The sequence below is a fragment of the Cuculus canorus genome, chromosome 3 (assembly GCF_017976375.1).
Source record: "Cuculus canorus isolate bCucCan1 chromosome 3, bCucCan1.pri, whole genome shotgun sequence".
Classification (NCBI taxonomy): domain Eukaryota; kingdom Metazoa; phylum Chordata; class Aves; order Cuculiformes; family Cuculidae; genus Cuculus; species Cuculus canorus.
The window spans coordinates 110,166,765-110,188,690 of NC_071403.1; the positions used below are offsets into that span (position 1 = coordinate 110,166,765).

General features: G+C 37.3%; 1 pseudogene; it reads right to left on the reverse strand.

The window, feature by feature from the left end:
* Positions 1 to 3,523: 3,523 nt before the first annotated feature.
* LOC128851696 (uncharacterized) lies at positions 3,524 to 16,143 on the reverse strand (annotated as a pseudogene).
* Between the last annotated feature and the right edge of the window lie 5,783 nt (positions 16,144 to 21,926).

Sequence of the window (21,926 nt, forward strand, 5' to 3'; positions counted from 1 at the left end):
GAAGACCAACTTAATGTTCAGTAGGAACAGACTGTTCTCACTGGAGATGAAACTTCAAAGCTGATTTCTGATTTTTTTCTGATTTCTGTCTTGGTACAAACTGTGCTGAAGTAGATGGGATATGAATCATGCAAAATGAATCCATAACAAATGATTAAAAATGCTCATGTATTCTTCACGCCAGATTTCTGCAGCTTTTATAATCTTTATGAAAATTTTCATAAACTGTGAATATAAAATAAAGTGATTATGAGAAGTTCAAGCATTTATTTACCTATGGAGCTTTATTAAACTTATTTTAGGACAAACAGAACAATTTGCTATTAATGGTATAAGCTTTACAAGCTATCTTAACTTGCCGATAAAAAAAATCTGACTAGGAGTGCAAAAATGCCTTCAGCTGGAATTAAAGAACAGATAAATAGGACACTATTATATGGTATTATAAAAAGTATTGCAACCCTTACATTTATATATTAAAGGAGAAAATAGGCTTGGAAGTATATGTGATTTATGAGCCAAATATGTACTTTAAAGATAGAGTTAACATTTGTTAAACAAGAAGTAAAGCATACAGTATCAAAAAAATGTCTTCAGGAACATATAATATTCCCTCTATGGATTGTGCTGCTCATTATGGGAAGTGAATTGGCTGCAGCCCCGTGGACAGAGCGGAAAATTTACATGCATTTTTCTATCAGATTTCACACTGAAAAGGTAAGCCAATAAGTTATGTAAGTCGTCGAAAGCCATAAGAAGGTGAGACTAACCCACACATGAGGCTCACGACTGTAGTTTAGTTTTGTTCAGCTTGAAAGGTGTCTGTTAATAGCTATTAGCCACCACCAACCTGTGCTCACAAATCAGTTAAAGTTGTATTCAATAGCATATCCTTTATAGCAGAAAATAAATACATTACATGATATTGTAGGGATACAGAAAGTGCTTATAAAAATGACAATAAACAGTATTCCTGCTGTCTAAAATGACACCATATATTTACAATTTGTTTTATGGGTTGTCATTAGTATGACAGTAAGATACTGGCCTTTAAGTCTTGCCCTAGTTCTCTTGAAAGCTGCGTCATGTTTCTGTGTTAGTAGTAGTATATTTGTAGCTAATGATGAGGATGCCCAAAAAGGTGAAGAGCATGATGACTGAATAGAGCATAATTCTAAGTGTACCTGACATGAAATGCAAATAAAATAGGATTAAAACCCAATTACTTCTTAGATTCCTGCCTTAATTTTTCAGGACTATCGTGGATTTCATACTAGCAGTACATTCTCTTGGTACAGTAACTCATGATGATATTTATTTGTTTAATTATTAGGTATTTATTTCAATGTTTATGGTCATAACAATTCAGAATCCAATAGGAATATTTAAACTATTTGCTTTTTCAGTCAATGGCAATTGACTTTTTTAGTGTATAGCAATACCTTTGATTATGGAACGAGAATAAAGCCTTTTCCTAACAAGAGGTGACTCTGCTGGGGTCCTTAGACGTTCATTTGGCTTTAAAAAGCTTTCCAACTCCAGTTGTCTTTTGTACAAAACACAGAAAATAAAACAAAAGTTGGAATGAGAAGCAAGCAGTATCCACGGATATACCAGTCTGAGTCCTGCAGGTTGAGACCTGAGTAATCTCTCTCAGCACTGTAGTAGTTAGATACATTGCAAACCTGGCTGAAGCAATTCTCTGAAGTTTCTGGGTATGTTGGAGAAGTGCTAATGGGATAATGTTCAAATTGTTTTTATTCCCATCCAAGCAAATCCTGTATTTTTACCAGGAGGCTGCACAAACATGACTTCTGCAAGTCTAATATTAATAGCTAGGAATGAAACTCAGCAGTTGGAGGCGGTATGTCAAGATTTGTGGGTCTTGTAAGAACACTTGCATTACAGCAAGTGAGGTTTGACAGGCTGGCAGACTTCCTGCTCACTTTCAGATAGAGATTCTGGAGAAACTGTGTCATTAAAAATATGTGGATAAATTCTTCTGCCTTTATATGTGAATCGTCTGCAGACAACAAGGACGTGGTGTCATTTCTTTGTATTATCAAATTTATTTCACACAAATATTTAAAAATAAAATGAGACTATAAGAATAATTTAATTTATTAAATAAAACCAATATTTGGAAACTGCTACTAGCTGTTACCTTTCAATTACACCTGCAAAGAATGCTTTTAAGTCACAGAAACTGAAATACACAAAAAAGCTCTGCTAGGTTATTTTCACAACTGAGAGCAAAACCAGAGAATCTTATGAAATTGTCCAGCGCCCAGATTCACTCTTCCACACATGTTTAATGAAAAATTTAAGCTCTTGGTAAGCAGATTAGAATTATTAAACTATTGACATTATTCTTCTATCTTATCTATATTATATTATTCTTCTATATTATGTACAATATTATATTATTCTTCTATAGTTATACAGAATAAAGTATGTAGTCAATTTTTAATATATTTGTAGTTACAATTATTATTTCTGCAGTGAAGTCAACTTTTGTGAGCATTCGGGCATGTAAATACACGTTTTTGTGTGTCCTCTGCCTTGGAAAAAGCACTCGCTGCAAGAGTCATCCCAGCAGTATCATCGGGACTTGTGGATACTTAAACGGAGTAACTTGTGTCTACAAAGATGAGGGTACAAAGCAACATTCACAGCTTCCAGAGAGGTTAGAAAAAGTTTGAAAACTCTGTCCTCTTTACTCTAGGCTTGATGTAAGCAGGGAACAGAAACTGCAGTGCATTAACCAGTCCTCACCGCTTTCCATGTGGCCTCTGTGCTGGTGGCTCAAGCAAATGGATTTGAAAGAAGGGGAAAAGAAAAACCAGAGCTCTCTCCTGTGCCAGGACCTTCCTTCAGGCTGTGAAACCTAAACACGTGTTGGTTTCAAGTGTAAGGCTGGCTAGCAGAAGTAAGCCACCAGGAAATGTCAACCTACCAGTTTATTTTATTGACTTCTGAATGGAATTTATCTGTATTCCCAGAATATATGGGATCAGGAGTAGCACATGGAATATTACACAAATCAATTTATTTTAAAAAATTTGGAACGGATAAAAAAGTTGAAATATGAAATAGTTAATTTGAAGTAAAGGGAAGACAAACGTCCTTGAATAGAAGTGATGCTCTCGTAAGTCGTTGTAAAACGTAAGATAGGACATTTTCAAAGATTTTCACATCACTTATGTTTATTTACAAGTTTTGGTAATGCCTTATTGTTTTCAGATTATGTACTCAGTGTGTATGTTGTGTCTTAGTCCAAAAATGGAAAAGTCAAGGATTCTGAGAAACAGCACCCTCCTTTCTAAGTTAGGGCTCAGCAGACATCAAAATACCAATTAGTACTCAAAGCTAAAGGAAATCCTGAGCTAAAATACCTTAAAAATATCAGTGGCAGGCATTTCATCTATTTTCATCTCACATCATTCCGTTTTATCACAAGAAGATAACAGTTTTGATCTAATATCCTCATTCTGAACACATAAAGAGAACTATGACCAGTAGCTCAAACAACATAATGGATCCAAATGCTGTTTAAAATCTGATACTGCTCATGCAATTCTTCTCTTTTGTTGTTCTGATGAAACACCAAACAGGATCTGTAATTCTGAACAGATACAATAAAAGAGGTACTTATTTTTGAACTAATTTTGAAAAGCAATTAAGCACAAACACAGATTTAGTGTGGTGGCTTTTCAATGTGCAAGTAGTGGCTGAAAGTGAATAATATATTCTGCTATGTAAATGTTCAGTTGAGCATGAATTAAATGTCCATATGAACATAAATTATATAATTCAGTCTCTTGACAGAGCTATTAAGAGACTGCCAGTAATTTGCTGAACAAATACATCATCCCTTACAGCAACTGTATTTCTCCCAGAGACATCGCCTTAGAGAACTTTCTGATTTTACACTTGTAAGTCTCTCTGTACTCAGTTTATCATCCCCAATGTCTCTTATACAGATACCAAGATTAGTACTAGACAGAAGAGACATAATACAGAAGAGACATAATATAAAATAGATAGAGAACTTGGAAGACATTTGAGAATTTATTTTGGAAAATCCTTGGAAAACATTTTCCTCAATCTGAAAGGGGCATGAAGATGCTTCATAATTACAGCTAAAGTCCCGGTCAAGAAAGTTGTGGACAGGACAAAACAGTAGTCCTGTGGGTACTACAGAACATATTCTGTTTTTCCCATCCAGCTTGGCTGCTTGAAGGTAAAAATCCCATATGTCAAAGTTCATACTTTCTCTTTTACATTATCTCAAACTCATAACACTTGTGGGTTTCTGGCATGGCAGAGAATCTGATCAGCCAAACAGGAGAAGTAAAAAGAGGTTACTTGCTGTGCATTTCTCAAGATGTACATGTCTGCATTTGTACCATAGATATGTGTATGTAGATTCTGTTAGTCAGAAAATTGTCCTGTTAATATAGATAGAGAGAAGGTATGCTAACATGTAAGATGTGGAGGATTGTTTCTGCAGAACAATGAATTCTAGGAAAAAATATGCATGCAAGGATTTCCTGGGCTAAATAAAAGTAAAATAACTGTCTTGGATAAGAGTTTTATGTGCTTTCTAAAAGTCATAGAAAACCAGAAGAAAGGTCGGTCGTGAGGACCTGACTCACCTACACTAACAAGCCAAGGTAGAGATGATTGGAGAGGTTATCTTAGTGGACGGGTTTAGAAGAGACTTGAAGTTCTGTAATCAAAGGCTTCTCTTATTAAAAGATGCTGAAATGTAGTGAAAGTTCCAGTAAGAGAACAGGTTGCTGGCAGGAGAGTCAAGTTTGTTTTGCTCCTTCAAGTTTACCATCAAGACACTGGGAAAAGCAGATTAATCTTTACATAGAATAATCTTTAACCTAATTGTACAAGGCTAAAAAATGTCATGCAAGTATCTGTCAGAGCTGTTTGAGCTCTAGCAGGCTAGCAGAGAGACCAAAGCTCTTCTTGAATAGATAGTAAAGGAGAGCTTCTTGAGGGAGAGCTCACAGTGGAGAAAATGTCTTCATGAGCAGTGAGCTGAAACCTTTTCAACTTGCCTGTTTCAATAGATCTTATGGATTCCTTTCTCCTTTACGAGAAAGTTCTTCACAGGTCATGGTAACCCCACTAGCATCCATATCCAGGCAGTTAGATGAAAAGGATTTAGGCGGAAAAACATATTGCAAGTTGACACAGTAATAATGGAAGTATCCTCTAAGAGTCTCAAGATCCTGAAGCCAAAGTTGCTGAAGCAAAATTAGACTGCTGAAGGCCAGCAAAACCGCTTAGTCTTCATCCTGCCCTACCTTGACAGTCTCCTATGAAAGGCAGGAAACTAGGAAAAATGGTTGTTCCCCCCCCTTTTTTTTTTGATATTTTGGTAAAACAAATCCCATCAGCTCTTCTAACCATATGACTGGGATTGAGTGTGATGTTGACCTGAAAGCCAAGCCTCCCCTAAAGCATAGTATCAATAATATTATTGATACATAAAGCAAAAAGAGCAATACTTAGCAAAGAGAGCAATACTGAGCAAAAAGAGCTCTCTTCAAAAGGACTTACATGGAAAAGACAAGGGGCAATGGCTACAAGTTGCACCAGGAGGGGTTTCATCACTATGTAAGAAAGAACTGTTTTACAATGAGAACAGTCAGTCACCGGAATAACCTCCCCAGGGATGTGGTAGAGTCGCCACTGCTGGAGGTTCTCAGGTGCAGCTGGATAGGATTCTAGATCAGCTCATCTGGGACCTCTTTCCATGAAAGACTGAATCACATGATGTTTCAAGTGTCATTCTTGCTTGGCTAATGTAAAATTTGAAACTATTTTACAAAGTTATTTAAATTTATCCAGAATTATATTTGTGATTAAGATTAGATTCTAGCAATGAGAAGGGTGCAAATAGATCAGTCTTCTTAAGTACGAATTGATGCATAAAACCACTATCTTTTCTGTTAGAAGTATGTTCTAATGGTAGGAGTGTTTTAAACAGGCATATATAATGATGAAATAGATTTCAAATGTTTCAGATTTGGAGTTCTGTGAAACAATTTTATTTAGAGGGAAAATAAATGCTATAATTCTATGAAGTTGACCTAAATGCCAAGGAAAATACTGATAAATAGGATATCCAAATGGAATCTTTTCCATAAATAGGATATCCAAATGGAATCTTTTCCAAACTGGCACTGGTAACAAAACTGTCTCTGGCTTTGATATGAAGAAGATTTCAGACAAATTTCTGTCTCTCTGAACAAAAAAATAAACAAAAGATTTCTCAGAAGTCTCAAGCCAGATACTCCAGCCTTGTGTGCGAGAAATAACTCATTCTTTGCCTTATTTTTCAGGGTGGATGAACACAATTTTTGTTGCTAATTCCACTGGCTTGTACCCACTCATTTTCTAACAACTTCCTTCTGTATGTTTGCGTCTCAGGGTTTTCTTAGTTCTATAATTCCACTCTGGCTTCCAGTCTAGCACTCTTCTTTACATTGCACTCTTCTGTATTACAAAAGTGTCAACTATTCCTACTGTTGACCACAAAGACTGCTTTACTGAGTATTAAGTGATACCTTTGCCTTTCTTGCAATATAATAACTAACAACGCTGATAATGAATTTTCAGCATAAACCGGTCATTTTAAAATTAAATTTTATGGTTAGATCAATGTAGTAATGTCCTATGGGCTTTAGTCCACCCTATCAATGCTTCACCACGCCCCCATCCTCTAAGGATATTAGTAATGCAAAATATGGACTAAGATAACAATGGACTTTATTCACGCTATCACCAGCTATCTCTAAACATACATTTTCATATCTGTGGTCCTCATATTTTATCTAATGTCAAGTTTTTACTTTGTTTGAGCATCATGGGCCAAGACTGTGCTTTATACAAACAACCTGCCTGTTAAAAATACAAAGTGGAAAAAAACCAAAAACAAAACCAACCAGATTAAAAATGTGAATTTCAAATGTGTGTCATTTGAAAGTATGGTACATCAAAAGGTGACAGCATGCTTCAGTGCAATTGATTTACTTATCTTTAAGAGATAGTTGTGTTTGTCAGAGTTGCAAATGAATAAGTAGGATCCCGTCCAAACCTCCATCATAGCTGTATTTGTATATACAGAAGACGTCACAGGGTACTTTCATAAATTTCTGTAGCCTCTCAGAGGAGGCTACAGAAGTTCCCATAACACCCTATGTGGATGAGAAGTTGCTTTAAATATCCTTTATCATCCTACTGTAAAAGGAAGCACTGTACTAATTATAATTATAAATAGATTGGGCAGAATTTGTTTTGACGACCATGTGGATTAGGGCGTACATTTTTTTTCTCTTTGGAGAGAAGGCAGTCTGAAATTTCAAAGTGATTTTTGAAGTTTTGTTTCCCAAACCATATTCTGTTGGGCACACTTTTCTTTGCTTTACTGTTTTGATACCTTCCACATGCATAACTTGGAATAGTCTACAATGTTAAGTCCAGTATATGAAATGTTAAAGTGTTATGTGACTACTTACACACATTCAGACTAAAGAGGTCTCCATGTGTATAAGAACAACCATAATTTACAAGTAAACCATTATGCATAAAACATTTAAATTACTTTCTCAGTAGATGGCTTGATTCTTTCATCAGTGAGGTACACCCATAGTCGTTCTGCCTTTCATCTCCCATAACATAAAATTTCCTGCAACGTTTCTAACATATGAGTCGCCATCATATCTGTAAAACATGCAGAATATGATATTTCAATAAAACAGCACAAACAGCCTTTGTATTCAGTACTGTGCATGGATCAGTGAGCACTTAGAGCTGCTGCTGCTGCGGAGGGCAAGACAGGTAGATAGCATGCTGACAAGATGTTTTACTCCAAGATGTCTTAAGGCATCTTGCAATTACAGCACTGTTGTGGTGCAGAAACACCCACTGAAACCAAAGATACCTGTACTATGTGTGAAAAGGAGCATAAGGATTTTATAACATTACTCTTGTCATTGGACTTGGATGCTTTCTGCAGCTTCATATCCCTACATGACCTTTGTAGAAGTCTTCCTCATGCCTCACAAGTTTTCAGCAGTTTACTTATAAGGAATAACAGGCTGGAAATACTCTTCATAAAGAAATTCCATTAGGCAATTACATTTATTCCAATCGTAATAGACTATATAAAAAAGGAGAAGTTTTATGCAGATATTGAATGTCACACTTTGTTCCTCTTTTTCATATGCAGCCCAACTCAAATGAAACCTGTAACTCTTAACGGTCCTTATCTGTTGAATTCCACAGAACTTGCCTAATGAAATGAAAAATCAACAATCATTAACCTTCTATTTTTATTTACCTTGATATAACATAGTATTAATTGTTTATAGAGGAAGATTTCAACCTGCCACTCTTCTCCACGACTTAAAAGCATAAGCAGCAAGTCTTTCTTTCAGAGTCTAAATTGCCGTGTGTTATTAAAAACGACACTAGTTTCTGAAGATTTGTAGCTCACTGCTGCTATCAGCATTACCCAGAACTAGAACTAAAAATTTAGGTAACAAAAATTACAGTCCCCACTTTCTTTACATTACGTTTAACGGCACAATGGGTGAAACTCTGAACTACAGTGAATTCCCGTTAACCTGTTGGGATCAGAAACAGATAATGCTTTTACAGATATTTCAGAGTAATTAAAAAATATTTGAGAAATTAAAAAATATTTGAGAAATTAAAAAATATTTGAATGGTTTTCTGCATTGATCCAATCAGGCTATTCTGGTAATGAATACATAAAATAGTAGTTCACTTTATGTTCGTAGTACTTTATGTTCGTAAGTCCTGTTTCTATACTGTAACAAAATAAAAAGATGGTAGGAACATTACTATCAGAGCAGTCTCACTTTATATTTAGTGATATATATTCATAAAATCATAGTATCATAGAATGGATTGGGTTGGAAGTGACCTTAAAGGTCATCCGGTTCCAACCCCTGTGCCATGGGCAGGGACACCTCCCACTAGATCAGGTTCCTCGTAGCCTCATCCAACCTGGCCTTGAACACCTCCAGAGATGGGGCATCCATGACTTCTCTGGACAACGTTTTCTGGCATCTCACCACCCTCACAGTAAAGAATTTCTTCCTAATCGCTAATATAAATCTGCCCCTTTTCAGCTTAAAATCATTCCCCTTCATCCTATCACTGCACTCCCTTATAAAGAGGCCCTCCATAGCTTTCCTGTAGTCGCCTTTAAGTACTTCAGTTTCATACGACAGTATGTCATGTCTTCTTTCAGCTCTTTCAGTGTTTTACCCAAGCACTTGGCAGCTACTGAAACTGTGTTTTTTACAGACTACATCTACAAGTCTAAAAGACAAAGAGAAAATAATCTGCAGAAATTAGCTTCATTTAATACTTCAGAAGTGCACAAACATGTACATGATTTTGCATTATTTGACACTTAAAGAATTATCATTATTTGTGAAACAATTTTTCATCTATTATTCTGGTATTCTGAACTCTATTCACAAAAAAATCCCAAACCTTTCCCAGTAATTTCAGGTTGTTACCAAATTTTCTAAGGGTATGGATTTTTAAAGAAATATGAAAAAGCTGGCTTTGGGGATGAATTTTAGGCTAGTTTAAAAGTAATTCTAAAGGCAAAAGAGATTATTGGTTATGCTTTTACTTTCCTGAACTCTTTGATATGTCAGAAATCTCAGAACAAGACATTAAATCGTATTTGTTTTCTTGTGCAGAGTTGCAAGCATTATGAAAATGGTGAGAACAATGGCTGCTTTCTTTTATCAAACATGAAACAAATTGATTTCTTAGGCACCAGATCGCAAAACTTTTCCTTCATTTACCAGATCATTTTTTGTGATTCTAAAGCCTTCTTAGTGTTTTTGGAAAAAGGATATTAGAATTGGACATAAATGTCCAATTTATTTGGAAAAAGGATATTAGGATTGGACATAAATATAGTGAATGCAGTACTCCCGGTGAGGTCTCATGAGAGCAGAGTAGAGGGGGAGAATCACCTTCCTCGATTTGCTGGTCACACTGCTTTTGATGCATATGTCAGCATTCTCTTTATCTTTAGTAAGTAGATCTGCAGCCTGATCCCGCAGTGGGCCCACCTTTTTCTTCCTTATGCTCTTGATGCACCTCCAGAAGTCTTTCTTCTTACTTTTCTTATTCCTTGTTAGTTTCAATAACAGCCAAGCTAAGGTTTTCCCAGTTCTGTCCCTGTGTGCCCTTGGTAGCTTGTCCTTGTTTCTATCTCCGGTATACTTTGGTTTTGCATTTGGTTTTGCAATTATTATTTCATGTAGGGTATGTTGCTGGACCTGATTTTGAGTCATGCAGATCTGTTTATAGCTACAGTATGTTAAAGTGCGCTTCTATTTTAAACATCCCACAGTCCCTCAAGAAAAAAGTCCAGAGGCTCAACCTGTCTTCCCATTTGGACAGAGTTGGCTCTTGCCCGTGCCAGGGGAAGTAACACAGTACTTCTGTGGATCAGCTCTATTCAGGCTCTGGAAGATGCCATAAGACTGTCCCACTGGAAGATTGATTAATGGGTTTCCTTCTCCTGCTTCTCCTTACTGAGTCAGTATTGAAATGGTACTCAGGTATAGCCTTCTGTGAGCCTTTGTAAGCCTGACTTCTGCTTGAAAAGGACCACCAAGAAAACAGCTTCGCTGCTATCATTTAACCACTTCTCATGGCACTGCCAGTATGCCTTTCTGTGGTATCTTGACATTATTTTTGGCAGAAATATTTATCTAATCTTCTTCGGAAATCTCCTTGCCAGGACCCTTAGCCCGGCCACTTGCACTGTGCACTACTTGGGCCGGCAGTTCTGCCACACTCTGCCTACCTGTTTCTTGTGCTGTTTAAGTAGTCTCTCAGCTGCTGCTGTATTTGCAATTATAAGCTTGGCTCTCAAGCCACCTCGTCAGGATCCATGCTCTATGTCACATAAGATGCATCAGTTGGTAAGGCTGAGTGTCCAATAAGCCTGATTGCTTCCGATTGCAAGCCTTGTACCAATGGATGTTTATCGTGGCCTTTAGAGTTGACTAATTTTGCCTGAGAGGGTTTTTCCATATGATCCTGCACTCTCAGATGGCATTTTGATTGCAAGAACAGCTCAAAAGTATAGTATAAGATCTCTCAAGTTTCATGAAATATTTTGCACAACGTGGCTGTGGTAGTGTCCAGCACTGCTCCACTGAACTTCATAGAGATGGACTGAGATGGGACTTCTGTACCTTTGCCGGGTGACTCAAGTAGTCAAAAAGACATATCATTCTCTGTAGAGCGAATGGCACCTGCTCGGTTGAATTCTCCTTTAACAGACAGCTAAAATGAGCAACTGCCTTGGGAAAAAGACTTGATGGAGATTCCTGAGGCTGCAATAATGAATAAAAGGACTTTTCTTAATGACAGTTGTGTTCTACTTGAGAATTCCAAGGTATTTTCAATGATACTGTGATTATAATCTGAAAGTGAGTACCTTAAAAAGTTAGAAAGTCACAAAATAATCTCTCTTTGATATACTGAAATAGTTGTTGTAATGCAACTTCAGTCACCTTCTCTTGAGAAAAATCAGACCTGTCACACCGTTAAACTTGTGGTCAAACAGAATTGGAGAAAAATAATCAAGTTATCTTCCTGTAACAAATGCTAAGGCTGAAAACCAGAGTTTTCTCCTTAGAATCATATTGAATAGGGGCGCAGGTTAGAATCTGTTAGGAGCTGCCGGTTAACAATACCTGAAGAATAACAGTTTCCCAACTCTCTTCTTGGTATGTCTGTCCATCTAATCCCAATAATTTTAAGTCTTAACAGGCCAATGAAATTAATAAATATTACTCTACTACTGTTGTTTGCAGAAAGGTAGATTCAGTGATCTCTTACTTGAAATTTATTTTACTTTACCACTTAACTACTAAAAAAGCCACTTAATAATTGCTTAAAATATAATATATTCAACCAAGAATAATCTGGTGAATAGTGCTCCCATGAGATATTTCTGATAGGGAAGGTTTTGATTCAGATACTTGGAAATATCCACTAGCTGTGCTGGTTTTATAGGCATAATAAATGCTCATGTCACCTCATAGCAGCCCAGGTGATAATGCTACATTTATGCATGTCATCCTCATAACACAGGAACAGGTTAAGTAAAATTTCCTTAACCCCCAAATTGTCTGTCTTCATTATAAAGTCCTGGGAAAAAAAAGTCTGGAGAAGCTGCAGCCACTGCAGAGCAGCAGCAATGTAATTTCAGATGGGACTGAGGCATAGCTCATAGCCTTTATAGATAAAGGATCAGTGTTTGGAGAATTCAAGAACTTCACTAAGTTTGATATATCTCCTATTTTATTAGAAGTTTCATTACATCCAAGATAAACTCCAGTAGATGTCCACACTGCCAAAGTACTTAATTGCTTTCCACTCTGTTAAAAAAATGACAAAATGCTTAAGCAAATAGTAAAGTTCATAACAAGGACATACATTAAGAAATCAAGATTTTTTTGTGATACATTTTAATCCAATGTAATTAGGAGAACTTCACTGAAATTAATTTACGAACTTAAACTGTGATCCTAGAAATGATTTCATCGGGCTGTATGAGCTCATGCAGCGAGAGCCACAGACAGTGTGCAGACCTTATTTAAAAATGTTCTTTAAATAAACTTATTTCTGTCTGGTCATTTGTAATTCCAAACTCAGAATTACATCGATGAAAAGCAGATCTAAAAGAGATTCTTCCAGATATTTAATGAAGACCATCCATATTTTAAATGTCAAATGAGAACTACAGATAACTTGGTGGATGAACACCAATATCTCGAATCCGTTCCAGTTATTTCACTTACAGGAAGCTTGTGTTCTGCTCAAAGTTTTGAGAAAAATATTAACTTTCTGTTTATAAAAACTACCATTTATTAAAAATATTATTCCATTATCTGTTAGAGCCACATCAGTTACATTGTTATCTAGGCCTTGGGTCAAAGCATGCGAGGGAACTTTTATTTCTGTGTAAGTTTTGAATCCATCATTTGTATAACAAGTTCCAAAATTTGGTAATAAAACTGCTGTTGTTGGAAAACATGCAGACCATTTCACAGAGGGGTCGCTATTTTGGAGGCAACAGACTGAGATGTAATTTTCCTTGCTAGGAAATGATTGTTTGGATCTTGGAGTTATAAAAGGAGTATCTATAACAAAGCATTCTCAACTGCTGTGGGCTTTCCATGTGTTTTTGCTACAATGTCATCAGACGTTGCAGGTATATCACTGTCTATAATCTGGAAATGGAAGAAGCAACAGATAAAAGAGGAAAACTTCTTCTTGGACTGACTGAAAGAAATTTGGCTACATGATTAATGTCACATTCTTAGATGAATTTCTTAGTTCTGTTCTAAGTCCAGACGACAGATGATGAAATGAAATCAGGGAGAAAAAAGATCAAAATTTGCCTGCAGTTGGACTTCAATTTCTAAACTTACAAAAGCAGGCATATTCCATATCTCAGTGCAGTCCGGGAACTGCACTGTTCATGTACATGACTGAAAGATCTGACTGAGAAAAGAGTGTCTGGAGTTAAAAATAAATGGTTGTAACTCTACCTCCATGGAATAATAGCTTTCACTATTACTAAGAACACCTTCTCCCCACCTTTGCCAGCCTCCTTTGAGCTACTTGGAATGTGTAGAAGAAAGCAGATTAGCAAGAACTAATCACAGAATCACAGAATCACAGAATCACTAGGTTGGAAAGAACCCACTGGATCATCGAGTCCAACCAATCCTAACACTCCCTAAACCATGCCCCTCAGCACCTCATCCACCCAGCCCTTAAACACCTCCAGGGAAGGTGACTCGACCACCTCCCTGGGCAGCCTCTGTGACCAATGTGACCAATGACCCTTTCTGTGAAAATCTTTTCCTATGTCCAGCCTGAACCTCCCCTGGCGGAGCTTGAGGCCACTCCCTCTTGTCCTGTCCCCTGTCACTTGGGAGAAGAGGCCAGCTCCCACCTCTCCACAACCTCCTTTCAGGCAGTTGTAGAGAGCAGTAAGGTCTCCCCTCAGCCTCCTCTTCTCCAGGCTAAACAACCCCAGCTCTCTCAGCCACTCCTCATAAGACTTGTTCTCCAGTCCCCTCACCAGCTTTGTTGCTCTTCTCTGGACACACTCCAGAGCCTCAACATCCTTCTTGTGGTGGGGGGCCCAGAATACCAAACCATGTTGCTGATGACGATCAGGACCACTGATAATTCAGCAAGAGTTGTGTTGATCAGCAATAAGAAAACATGGGTCATAAAAGTGATAGCCTCAACGTAGGAATAGGCTTATCATAAATCATAAATAAAGGCTAGCAAACTGGACAACAGAAATAGTCATGAATCCTGGGAATTTCTAAGTGTTTGGGAAGAATTAGTCTTTCATACTCAGTGTGACTGTCTATATGCATCATATTGACAATTACACATGTACCTAACGCAGACATTCTAAGCACTGAAAACTGGAAATGACAGTGAGGTTGGTAAGCAATTAACTTAGAGAATCAGAAAAAAAATAACAAACCATACTATGTAATTCTGTATCTTTATGCTTAAATGCTTCACTTACCCTCAAGCAGTGTATTCCATAGAATTATTAATAAATTCTACTAATGCATTAATTAATGGGTTCCTTACACAGATCAACAGTCTGTGTGGTCCTTTCAGTTATAGGTACAGCATACTGCCACCTTAGTAGGATATACAACAACATGAACACAGTTCTAGTGGCTCAAATACATCGAGTCCAGAGTGACTTTGAAACTTAAGAAGTTTCCTCAATGGACATTCCAGGGAAACTGAGAGTGTGGATAATGGAAGTTAATTGACACAGAGGAATGATTTTTGTTACTTTTCAGTCAATAGTAACCACATAGCTTTCCAAAATTACTTCCCTAAATTCACTTGGCATAATATGACTGATTAATTTAATTCATAGGCAATAATGGATCTGATGGGGTGCAAAAAGCCAGAATCTATGAAGAAGATGAATTGTTCAAAGATCAAGACCCAAACAGTTCTCTTTTGCTACATCAGGATACAGCAGGACTGTCAGGAACTTAAAATTATCAAAAAAATCATGTCAGTATAAAGCACACCTGGGAGGAGTATAACCTTTCTAGTTTGGGCTTCTGGAGAAAACGTGATGCAGGACAGAACCTATTCCTGTTCTTATAAACTGTTCTGAGTTTCCTGAGAATCATAGAATCTATCCCTAAGCACCTCGTCCACCTGTCTTTTAAATACCTTCAGGGACAGTGGCTCAGCCACCTCCCTGGGCAGCCTCCGCCAGTGCCTAATGACCCCTTCCGTGAAGAAGTTTTTCCTAATGTCCAGTCTGAACCTCCCCTGGCACAGCTTGAGGCCATTGCCTCTCATCCTGTCGCTTGGGAGAAGAGACTAACACCCACCTCTCTACAACCTCCTTTCAGGTAGTTGTAGACAGTGATAAGGTCTCCCCTCAGCCTCCTCTTCTCAAGGCTAAACAACCCCCGTTCCCTCAGCTGCTCCTCACAAGACTTGTTCTCCAGCCCCTTCATCAGCTTTGTTGCCTTTCTCTGGACACGCATCAGGATCCCAATGTCTTTCTTGTAATGAGGGGCCTCAAACTGACACCAGTGCTGAGTACAGGGGCACAATCCCCTCCCTGGACCTGCTGGCCACGCCGCTTCTGATCCAAGCCAAGATGCTATTGGCCTCCTTGGCCACCTGGGCACACTGCTGGCTCATGTCCAGTCCGCTAAACTGCTGCTGAGTTTCAGAGGAAACTTAAGAAGCCTGAGAGTCTCTCACTGGCTGTTTACCAAACACTGCACAAAACTATGAGTCTGTCCAAGGTTCCAAAACCAAAAGAAGCTGATAGTTCAGTTAAAACTGGTCTTCTTTCTTTTTCTCTGATTTCACTAGAAAATATGTCTCCTGTGAAACTGAGTTTGAAATTTCAGTTTTCATACCTTGTCTAGTAATAATCACCCTGTCCAGTCTGACTAGAATTTTAATTGGTCTACAGGGCTGCGTGTTCTCAAGAGGAATGCTAAGGACACTGTTGCACGTCATTGTTAGATACAAGTTGTTTCACCCCAAACTTGCTTTGGTGTTTTTCTGTCAACAGATATATTAACTTCCAGTCTCATCTCAGTAAATGAAATATTTGGAAAGACAAATAAGGTGCAAATTCTGTTCTCATAGATGTGAACACAAGCACCACTGGCTTCAGTAAAATGTGTTTCCACAAAATAACCACATATATGTGAGATGATTCAGATGAATCAATAGACTCACTTCTTTATCTGGAAGAAAAAAAAGACTGTTAATTTATAAAGCAATTTTATTTTCTCTTACTTGATTATTCTGTACTTCAGTTGTCTAAAAAAGCAGCAGTTCATAAGATAGGAAAAAGCAATACCAGAACCCACACCATTAAGAAACAATTTAGTGAGACTGTCAGAACGCATATGTCCCCATTTTGGGGGGTGGGGTGAATTATTTAAGTTCTGCTGTGAAAAATGCAATAGAAAAAGCCCATCTCTGGTTACAGCAACTTTTGATGCAGAATGTAGCTATGTTGCCATCTAGTGATAAAATAGAAAGATGCAATAGATAAAGACGGAAAGCAAACCAAACCTACACAAACAATAAATACTACCTAACCCAGTAAATGTCATATTTGTTTCTTGCAGTATAATACATAGCGCTAATTACATGCTGCGAGTAAACTCTTTAAAAGAAGAAAGCAAATTAAAAAAATAGTAGTGAACTTCTTATCCCTGGCATTAAAGTGGGAAAGAGTCAAATGGTGAATACGCTTCAGAAAACGTCTGCAGTTAGGAACCCCTTGTAAAAAGTAAACCCAGAAGCATTCTCACTACCCCATGACAAAATGTAGCTGTGATGTATTTCGCTTCACTGAAGGCCCGTGTAGGATAAAATTGGACAGATCACAGACATTGTGATATATACCTTTGCCACACATGGCTCCTGGTATGTTCACATCACTATTATTCGTTTGGGTTTTTTTTTTTCTCATGTACTCACAATCAAATAAAAACTGTGAACTGTTGTCACTGATGACCTGTTGTGTTTTCACAGCACACTGCAAAATACAGTGAATACCGTATACTCTTGGAAATGAAGTAATTGCCCTAAAATGCAGTAAACAGTGATAAAAGTAGAGTCACTGACAGTATGAGAGTCCTTATAATAGTTCTAATATTATTGGTTGAAAATACTAGAAATAACAGTGCAGAAGAGTTTCATCAGGGGATCCAGCACAGAAAAAAGTAGGAATTGAAGGGGATGGCACTGCCTCAGGAAGCTCTCCAAATGTCAGGTTTGTCTGGATACATGTATTGTCTTTTCGTGACTGTCCAGACTCACTAAAATCTTACCACAATCCCTTTATTTATTTCTAAGAAAATTGAAAGTAGTTGCCTCTGAAAAGAAAGAAACTCATTCATTCTTTGGAAACCTATATGATATTCCTAAGAAAAAAGCTCGTATGAATGTCATCTGATGGTGGATACTGTAGTACAAGGAAGCTCTGGGATCAGTTTCGCTTTTCCCTCCCCTTTCAACCACTTCCTTGCTATCCTATTTCCTATAGAGGAATATTTCCCATGTTTTTCTATACTGCACCCCCCCAGTCAAAGCATGACTGTAATATAAGCAAGCATTAAAAGAAGGATTAAAACTTCGGGTATTATTTTATCAGACATTTAGAACCATACTACTACTGCCATTGCCTTATGACTGGCGTTAAAGTATAGTTAACTGTTGATGCACAGAAAATGCCAAAGTCTTCAGCAGTGGGTGAAAGAAAACATCTAAGATGTGGTACTTTGCACAAATGCCTGCACTTTATGCTGAACAAGCTATCAGACAAGGGAAGCAGTTTAATTGAGCCTGAATCCTATCCTGCCTGAGCTACCTTACTTCTTTCTTGAAATTGTGCCTGAAATATCAGCACAGAGTAAGGTGTGCAGCCCTCCGCTTAGAAAGCTGGAGAAGGGTGGGAAAGAATATCTGTCCAAGACGTTCTTCTACATGAGGATGATGTGTTTGACACAACGTCTCACACAGGTCCTGAATTTCCAGGAATGGGGGATATGTTGAACTTTGTGCCGATACCTAGAACTACAGAATTAAGACTCAAAGACCATTCATTATAGTAAAAAAATGTAGGTGATTTTTGATCTTGCATTCTATCTATGAGCTTCTATACATATGAAGTAGAACAACCACATAGAGTGAATGTTTTAGAACTGACAGAAAGTCCTACGTAATTTTAAGTACTGTGGTGAATGAAACAAAGGGCAGCTAAACCTGTAGATGACAAGCTGTCTTCAAAGAAAAGGAAAAGTGCTAAAATTATCACTGAAGCACAAAGCTATTCCAAAGTAGAAAAAAGAGACCTGGGCATAGGCTTCTCACCAACAGCTCTCATCATGGCCTTACTCATCAACAGCTGTTCCCAGAGCTGTAAAACATAACAATTTTAAATAGCATTCAAAAAAAAACCCCAAAACTTCTTTTTTTTTCAAATAGGTACAAACAGGAGGTTCCTGTCCCAAATTCCAAAACAGCCTGCCAAGTATTTGAGAACTCTGTTTAAGTAAAAGAAAGGTTATTATTCATTATATTTTTGTCCAGACACTGTAAGGCTGTTTATTGCATTTATCTTTTGAAATTCTGAAGTTGGAATAATCTTTGATACTATAAAATAAATTTTCAAACAATGACATACCACTAAAATAATATTTACACAATTTATTAATTTCAGAATACACAGCCCTCAAAGCCAAGTTCAGTTTTCTCTGCATTCTTTCCATAGCAGCAGACAGAAAAGAAAAACTTTCCTAACATCTAGTTATCTAATGAGAAAAATGCCTTTACAATACAATTAATATTGCTACTCTTTTCTTCTGTTTCATTTTAATCTTGAAGATAGTGACAAATTTTAAAAAATAAAAGATATAATGATGGCAACTTAAAAAAATACAATACAATGCAATACAATACAATACAATACAATACAATACAATACAATACATCATGGTGCCACACAATGCATACCTTGTGTCAGGTACTGTACCAAAGACTAATTACTTTTTCCCATTTGTTTAGGTCAGAAACACACTCCTAACAAAATTTATTGTACATATTAATTTGTACAACTAATCCACATGGGATAATTTCTTAAACCAGTCTCCAACCAGCCTAGAATTCTGTCTGTACAGATCAGCTTGTACAGCAGGTTGTCACATTTTAGGTCTAAATTAAACCAGTAAATTGTCATCCCTGTTTATCACATATCGTGACTTCCATGCTTAAACCTTTTTCCAACAGTTTGCTATGCAGGTGCATAAGGAAATCTGAAAAGAGATTTCTGTCTAACTGTCACAAGCTACTGCCAGTTACAATTTCTGAATATAACTTTCACAAAGAGTAAAATTTGACTGAAACACTAAAGCTCACTAATTATTCTATCTGTATGAAACAGACAATAGGTTTCGCCTCACTCATTAGAGTTGTGTTACTGCTGCAGTATTAACAGGAGAGAAAACCTTGCAAACTTATTTTTCCTAAGCCAATAAAAGGAAATAAGTAAAAATGTATGCAGGCAGTATATTTCCATAAGACATTTCTATTTTCAAATGGTAAATTTTCACAAGATTGGGCATCATTTCAATGTACTTGTGATGGAATAATTGGAGCGTGGTTCAGTTCAGAAGCATCTGCACCTTCAGGATCACATATCCTCAAAATTAACTTCTAACAAGTGAAAAAGAGATATAAGCTTTTTTTTTTTTAACAAACGCTAATATTCCATCACTGCAATAGCATTTCTTCTTGTGCCAACACATAAGATAACGTAACAATATTAACTTAGGCAAGACACACGCTGCAGGCTAACCTTGTACTCTTTGTTTCTTTTTTGATGCAAACAGGCAACAACAACTGAGCGAAGATGCATCTCCTCTCTTAGAAATTACGAGGGAAAGAGTAAGAATTTATGCGGAAGAAACTTTTGTCTTCTGACACCACCGTAATTCCCTCAGAAGCCCTTCCTCAGTCTCTTAACATTCTCCTGGGCTATGCAGCTTTATACAGCCTGTTCTGCTGCAGCAAAGGAAGAGGAGTGACTCCCTGCTAAAACAAAACAGAACTTGTTTCATTCAAAGCTGTTATTTAAATGTTGATCATGTATTCTTCCACGACTGTGGCACATCGCTGGCATACTGCTCTTTAAGTGGAAGAAGGCAAACGCCTAGAATTTCCGTCTTGTGGTTCATGCAATGGGAATAACCATTTAGTGAGGCAGGCTCACCACCTTGACCGCAAAGTATAGCAGTGTAAGGATATGCACAGAGGCAGTTATCACAAACCAGCTGACCTGCTGCAAGTTTACACGATACAGTTCGCATCCTGCAGTTTCCTATTCATCTACTCAAATCAAATTGCCGAGCCTTGCAATCCATCCTCAGAATAGAGCAAGCTGAGTAATCATACAGCTGCTTGCTCAGAGGTGGCTGAGCAGAAGAACTTGCACAGGGAGACTATAAGCTTGCTGCCACAGCTGTGAAGTTCAGTCATTTTTAGCAGGCTGTAAACTACTTATGCAGCAGCTTCCTGAATTCAGTTTGCTAGCAAGAACAATTTTTTTATTATTTTAACTTTCTGTATTCCCCCACATGATCACAACTTATCTCACAGTCAAAGAGGGGGTGAGTCAGGAAATACTTTATGTTGCAATCTCTTTATATTAAATTTGGCAGATGTTACACAATAAGCAATTTTATAAACAAGACAATATTAGCTTACTGTACCAATGAGATGTTTAATCAGATTCATTGTATGCCACACATTTTAAATGCTCAAGCAAGTACACAAATTCAAAGAAATTAATAATGGGTTGGTCTGCCAAAGTCTGCTATTAATCAGCCTGAAATTGTGTCAAACTTGTATTCCATCCAAATGAGAAAAAAAAAGGGAGAAGAGCTATATTAAGATATAAGGCTAAAGAACACATCCAAACTTAATTTTACCTGGCTTTCACTTATCAAGGGGTGCATCTGTTCTACAAAAACAATAAATTACATATTACTTTAAATTACCATTAATAACCTTGCTATTGCATAAAACCGTTTTACAAGATTTAAATCAATCTGCTTGAATGAAAAGTGCATATCGTGTCTAAAATACTGTTTTCAGCATACTGGCTTTGGTTGTCCCTCTGCATCAATATTTTAACGTTTGAAGAGAGATACATATTTGCTCATGTTTCTCATTTCAAAACATACTCTAAGCATCATTCATAGGCTTTATTTAGGATGTACCTTGTCTCTTATATGAAATATGCACTGTTTAAAGAAAGCACATCTTATGAAAAGTTCATCTTATTTAAAGTTATGAGATTAAAAAGATCAGTTTGCAAGGACGTACACCTGCTGTATCGGAGTGCACAACGGAGAACCCGCGTTGTGCCCTATAGGAAGAGAAGATTCCTCTCTGCAATAATGGAGATATGCCTCTCTCTCTGTAAGGACGTAACAGGGAGTAAAGTGCTGCTTGCATTAGAATTAGGGCCTCTGAGTCTTCTGCACTCTTGCTGCAGCTGGAATGGTCCAAGGGCACGGGAAAAACAGGGAAACTGCTGTATCTTGCATGTCAGAAATACCAAAGAATTAGGGTTGCATAAAATCAAACCCACTAATCATCCTGGATGAAATGTTAATTCTTATTAAGTCAATGCTAAAACATCCACTGCCTTCATCAGAGGTCAACGATTCCTCTATCAGTTTAAGCTGAAAAAAAAAGAAGCTGTAGACAAGGATCAGAGT